Raw genomic sequence first — 6,000 nt, 5'->3', positions numbered from 1 at the left:
ATTTTAGAATATACATTCATGTATACTAATTATGATCATTGAATAGATCGTTTTGAATGTGATGGCTTACACAATAAAAAATGTCTGAGAAGTTCTGAAGTGTTTGACAGTGTAAGTGAGAATCGAGTCATCAGTTTTGATCAACAAGCCATATGCAATTATTTGTTGTCCAAACTGCAGACAGTTGTATGTACTCTTTGCACACATGTGCCAAAGCATTTGCAAGTTGCTCAAATCAATAAGAAATTCCAATCTGATGTGAAAAAGAAGCGAATTGTTCAGAGATCTGAACTTAATGTTTTGGGAAATAAAAAAAAAAACATTTGAGAACTGAGCCAAAGCAATTGAGAAAAACTGTAGTAACAAAAACAATTTTTTTTGCCATTGACTTCTATGGGGATCTGTCATTTAGATATCAACTATTCAGACTAGTATCTATTCCAATTGTGACTAGTACATATATATTAGATGCTGGTAGTTATTCTTTAGGTACTAGTACTTATTTTTTATATACTAGTACTTATTCATTAGCTACTAGTACTTATTCATTAGATACTAGTACTTATTCATTAGATACTAGTACTTATTTATTAGATACTAGTACTTATTCATTAGCTACTAGTACTTATTCATTAGATACTAGTACTTATTCATTAGATACTAGTCCTTATTCATTAGATACTAGTACTTATTCATTAGATACTAGTACTTATTCATTAGATACTAGTACTTATTCAATAGATACTAGTACTTATTCATTAGATACTAGTACTTATTCATTAGATACTAGTCCTTATTCATTAGATACTAGTACTTATTCATTAGATACTAGTACTTATTCATTAGATACTAGTACTTATTCATTAGCTACTAGTACTTATTCATTAGATACTAGTACTTATTCATTAGATACTAGTCTTATTATAGTACTAGTACTTATTCATTAGATACTAGTACTTATTCATAGATACTAGTCTTATTCATTAGATACTAGTACTTATTCATTAGATACTAGTACTTATTCAATAGATACTAGTACTTATTCATTAGATACTAGTACTTATTCATTAGATACTAGTACTTATTAATTAGATACTAGTACCTATCAATTAGCTACTAGTACTCATTCAATAGATACTAGTACTTTTTCATTAGATACTAGTACTTATTCATTAGATACTAGTACTTATTCATTAGATACTAGTACTTATTCAATAGATACTAGTACTTATTCAATAGATACTAGTATTTATTCCAAATGTTACTAGTAAGATTTTTTATTTTACTAGTAAGATTTTTAATTGAACTATACAGTGGCCGTTCTGACTAGTCATAACATAAGACTAGTAAAAAAGCAGTTGTGACTAGTAAGATAAGAATAGTTACTAGTAACATCTGGAATAAATACTAGTATCTAATTAATAGGAACTAGTATCTATTGAATAAGTACTAGTAGCTAATTAATAAGTACTAGTATCTAATTAATAGGTACTAGTATCTAATAAATAAGTACTAGTATCTATTGAATAAGTACTAGTATCTAATGAATAAGTACTAGTATCTAATGAATAAGTACTAGTAATATTTAAAAAGATACTAGTCAAAATTGGAATACTTACTAGTCATAAATTAATAGATAATATCAAAACAGAATAGCTACTAGTATCTATTAATTTGCAGATATCTTCAACCTCATAAGGAACTAGTAAGGAAATATTAGGAGATATCTTCTTTCAAGCAGATTATTACATAAACATGAGTACTCTCAGCCATCCAATCAGAGTTCATATGGTAATGCAGGCTAAACTACGGCAATAGAAGAAGCTGATTGGTTAAGGGGAGAAAAGATGCGTTTAATATGACTTTTACATATAGACCATACTAAAGACTTAACTGCCAATAATAAAATCCAAACAACCGGTTCATAATTACCAGCCAAACAACCACAATCCAGAGATTGTGACTTTTAGAGAGCATTCATAATTCACATAAAAAATTTGGATAGTCTGCGTCTGATATGCGATTGAATGTCAAAATTAAAGTAGCATGCACTATATTAGGCTACATGCCTATTCATTATTATATTTTTTATACTGCTCACTCGCACACAGGTCTGCAACACAAGATTTTCATAAAGGAAATAACTTGTCATTTTGGTCTGCTTGGGTTATTTCACGACAGATTTGGTAAGATTTCATAAGGTGACTAGTTCACAGTATCAGAGTTACTAGTTCACAGTTCCAATACGTTTTTTTATTAGCCTATTCAGCAATAGTGTAAAAGGCCGGTTATTAAAATACAATCTTAACATTGTAAACACAATAAACATGTAGGCTATGCGAATTTTACTTCCCCTTACTTTATGACAAATCCTTCAATAAATGGTATTCAGAAAACAAGATTTAAAAAAAATAAGTAGCCATGTAGGCTATAATAAAAAATATACAGTAGCCTAAAGCCTTTTGTGCTCTTTATTACAAACAACATTTAGCCTATTTAAACGCCAAGGCTAAACGAATTTATTTGTATCGAAACTGAAATTGTACGCACGTTGGGTTCGCGCATCTCTCATTCGGTCCAAAAGTTTCCATATTTGCAATGTAACATTTGCATCTATTAATATAAAGTCGAGTCCCAACATAGGCTAAATCCGCAACTTCACATCAAGGGATATGAGTTTGACTAAGCGGCACAGCCTTTATATTTTAGGCTGACAAATTAAATTAAGCAACTTTTTATGTTTTGTTGACTGTTTTATGTGGTCTCATGAAAGATACCACAAATTTAATTTATCGTGCCATTTATACACCAAAAATAGTTTTTGCATGTAGGCCTAGCTATATGATACGCAGTTTTCGCGTGCATATGATATGGCTACTGTAATACAGCCTACGCACGCACTCCACATCCCTAATCCCAAGAGATTTGCAGTGCGTAGCATATGCACGCAAAAAAAAAAAAAAAAACTATTTTGGCGTAGGCCTATACATAGCATGAGAAATTAAAGTCGTGGTAGATAGTCTACGCACTTTCGACATCGTGTTGCAATGCCATGCCAGAAGTGAACTGATAATATGGTGTGAGCGTGCGGCGCGGCGCGGCGCCATCACTGGATTTGTTCCTCAGGGAAATAACTTAATACACTGTCATTAGTCATACAGATAATATGACATCATTCGAAAGAGTAAAATGTATATTTTTATTTGTGTACATTCAAAATGACTACAAATCATGTCATGCCTTTGAAAAATAAAGAAAACATGCTTTCCCCCCACCAAATCTGATATTTTATCAGATGGTGACGAGTCCACCTACAGGTGGGAGTTTGACCACCTGGTGACCTGGTGCAACCAAAACAACCTAGAGCTCAACGCTCTAAAGACAGTGGAGATGGTTGTGGACTTCAGGAAGAACTCAGCCGCACCTGCCCCCATCACCCTCTGCGACTCCACAATTGACACTGTGGAGTCTTTCCGCTTCCTGGGAACTATCATCTCCCAGGACCTCAAGTGGGAGCTGAACATCAGCGCCCTCATCAAGAAAGCACAACAGAGGATGTACTTCCTGCGGCAGCTGAAGAAATTCAACCTGCCAAAGTCAATGATGGTGCACATCTACACAGCCATCATCGAGTCCATCCTCACTTCCTCCATCACTATCTGGTACGCTGCTACTACTGCCAAGGACAAGGGCAGACTGCAGCGTGTCATCCGGTCTGCAGAGAAGGTGATTGGCTGCAATCTGCCGCCGCTCCAGGACCTGTACGACTCCAGGACCCTGAAGCGTGCTGGAAAGATTGTGGCTGATCTCTCCCACCCTGGCCACAATCTCTTTGAATCACTCCCCTTTGGCAGAAGGCTGAGGTCCATCAGGACAAAAACCTCACGCCACAAGAACAGTTTCTTCCCATCCGCCACTTGCCTTATCAACAATGCCCGGTACCCACCCTGACACTCTCCACACTCCACCTCTGGCTCTACATTTCACTGCACTACTCTGCTCTCTTTTATTTTATACTTATTTTAATTGATACTGCGTGGACATATTTATATTGCTTATATTTTACTTCTTGTTCATATATTTAGAGATTGTGTGAACGCACTTACAACACCACAACAAATTCCTTGTATGCGTAAAAAACGTACTTGGCAATAAAGCTTTTTCTGATTCTATTTGTATAACTTTTTGAGCATCCATGCAGAATAATGAGGGAGGTAGAGTCGAGGTAGCGATGTAAACAATAGTCCTGCCTAGATAACACCCCCTTGAATAATATATGTGTTTAAGTCAATAGAATCAAAAGTGTTCTGAGACATAAAGTGCTTCTTGTGTCAATGCACTGTACCTATTTTTATGACTTTTTGAGCATCCATGCAGAATAATGAGGGAGGTAGAGTCGAGGTAGCGATGTAAACAATAGTCCTGTCTAGATAACACCCCCCTGAATAATATATGTGTTTAAGTCAATAGAATCAAAAGTGTTATGAGACATAAAGTGCTTCTTGTGTCAATTGACCATACCTATTTTTATGACTTTTTGAGCATCCATGCAGAATAATGAGGGAGGTAGAATCCAGGCAGAGGTGTAAAAATTGTCCTGCCTAGATAATACCCCCCTGAATAATAAGCGTTTATATCAATAAAATCACATTTGTTATGGGACATACAGTGCTTCTTGTGTCAATTGACCATACCTATTTTTATGACTATTTGGGCATCCATGCAGAATAATGAGGGAGGCAGGGTCTAGGCAGGCTTAATTTTTTTTACTGTCATGTTTTTTTTTCTAATTGTGCATGTTTAATGCTCTATTTTCCTTTTGTTGTGTGTCTATGTCTGGCCTGCTCAAATAATATAAAGAAATTACATTATTATTTGGGTTGACATGGGATTTGTGTGTGCACTTACTGTATGATAAAACATTTTCAAAACAACCAAGAAGAAAAATTGTTTAAGTAAATAGAATATGTTATGGGACAAACAGTGTTGCTTGTGTCAGAACACAGTATATATATATATGATATTATTGTGTGTTAATGTTGTTTATGTTATATGTTAGATTTGTTTATGTTGTTTATGTTAGATTTCTCTTATTAATTTGTTAAAAACGTTTTTCTTAAAATCTGAAAGGTATATTATTTATTTCCACCAAGAGCCAATTACAGAACTTTACTACATCTACTACAAGTACAATTTTAACAAGAGTTTAGATATAATACCCATAACATTATTAATAACACGTGACGTAACATAACAAGAGTTGAGTGTGAATTAATTTTCTTCAGCGGGAGACAACTCTCTCCCATATTTTGAATGTGGATTGCAGTTCCCATTTTAAACGCTTGATGTCAATGTTACATATTGCTCCTTTAAATCAACTCAAATACTTGCATCATTGACGGAAAATGTTGACTCATTGTATCCGAGCAATTTCTTTAGGGTGACATGGTTGATGGCCGTACAGAGGCTCACAGCGGTGATCTATGGGAAATAAACAGTTTTAAGTATAAAGACCAGTGACTTGGTCACACCCTTTGACTTGTCTCGCCCCTCATGAGGCGAATGAATGTGCAGTCGTAGCGCCATGTTGAACGGTGTGGGTGACACACACACACACACACACACACACACACACACACACACACACACACACACACACACACACACACACACACACACACACACACACACACACACACACACACACACAAAGAGAGAGCGAGAGAGAGAGAGAGCACACCCACACACAACGCCAACACACCGTAAATCTCTTTAAAAATAAAGTTTCCATCTCTTTTATACGGTTAGTTTGTACTTATGCCGGGTGTAACTCCCGGTCATCATCATAATCACCGGAGGTTTGGTAAGTTACTGTTTTCTTGTCGCTTCTCTTAGTGTAGCGATATCTCCAAAGAGTACCACACATAGTTCGCCTTGAGCTTTAACAATAGAGGAGACATTGGCATAAACACACTTCTGAAACTGAAGTAGTTTGATAAA

General features: G+C 35.3%; 1 protein-coding gene across 2 annotated transcripts in view; it reads left to right on the top strand.

The window, feature by feature from the left end:
• Nucleotides 1-5,694: 5,694 nt before the first annotated feature.
• The window catches only part of LOC127647634 (epsin-2-like), a 36,222-nt gene continuing 35,916 nt past the window's right edge, over nucleotides 5,695-6,000 (top strand). The window contains exon 1 of one of the 2 annotated variants that reach the window (XM_052131999.1): nucleotides 5,695-5,863. The gene's annotated coding sequence lies outside the window, so the exon portion shown is untranslated. The remainder of the gene's footprint in view (nucleotides 5,864-6,000) is intronic. The other variant, XM_052131998.1, reaches the window with a different exon arrangement.

This window comes from Xyrauchen texanus, chromosome 8, assembly GCF_025860055.1.
Source record: "Xyrauchen texanus isolate HMW12.3.18 chromosome 8, RBS_HiC_50CHRs, whole genome shotgun sequence".
Taxonomy (NCBI): Eukaryota; Metazoa; Chordata; class Actinopteri; order Cypriniformes; family Catostomidae; genus Xyrauchen; species Xyrauchen texanus.
The sequence above is the reverse complement of the archived record's forward strand: the minus strand, read 5'-3'. Positions and strand labels throughout refer to the sequence as shown.